Source organism: Arachis duranensis, chromosome 1, assembly GCF_000817695.3.
Source record: "Arachis duranensis cultivar V14167 chromosome 1, aradu.V14167.gnm2.J7QH, whole genome shotgun sequence".
In the NCBI taxonomy this organism is placed as follows: Eukaryota; Viridiplantae; Streptophyta; class Magnoliopsida; order Fabales; family Fabaceae; genus Arachis; species Arachis duranensis.
Genome location: NC_029772.3, coordinates 17073901 through 17074828, shown reverse-complemented (window position 1 = coordinate 17074828; position 928 = coordinate 17073901).

Here is a 928-nt window from a genome sequence, read left to right as displayed (position 1 = left end):
TACAACGCATTAGATCAAGAAATTCAGAAATACGAACAATAACTTGAAAAATGCAAGCATTGTCAGCAAATAAGGACACAGATCCAATCTCTCAAGAAGGCCATTGAGATAATGAAATCAACACAACAAGCAAAACCATCTGAGTTCAGCCAGCTAAGCATGGTGGACAAATCAGGTGACGAAAAAATTCCAGAAAATAAAACAATTGCTGAAATTATCAAAAAATCCACCCAAGATAAAAAATATTATGTAATTTATAATGGCCCCATGAAAGGAGTATATGATGCCTGGGAAAAAGCAGCACCATTTACACATCAATCAAGGATAATTCATAAAGGAGGATTTTTAATACTGGAAGAAGCAAAGGAATCTTTCAGGGAATATGAAGCTCTTCATCCAGAGCAAACCCTAAAAAGAGCAGATAAAGCTCCAATTCAAACCCAGAGAACAGGAATAATAAGAAACATTCCTACAAGGGCTGAAATCAAGGAAAAGAAAAGGGTCTGTAGATCAAATCTCAGAGAAACCCTTAACGTAGTCCTAAATTGGACTGAAGAAAAAAGGGCAATCTTGGGATATTATCCTATTGCCAAAGAACAGTTAACAAAGCTGGTTATATTTCCAGAAGCTTCCCCATCTGACACCTATCAGTTTTTCCAGTATGGATTAATTGATACAATTTTAATTTTTAATGAATTGAAAATTATTAGTGAGTTTCCTGCAGGATTCGTTGATGCAGTAAAGAGATTTAAAAATATGATTGACAACGTAAATCCAAGGGATATATCCTTAAAATTTACGAACAATCAACGTATTTTTAATGAAGAAGAAGAATGCTTGGTTCCATCACACCAAGTAATATTCATGTCCGTCTTCCCAGGAAATTTTCAACCAATTGATCAAGTTCAAGATTTAACAATCTACAGTC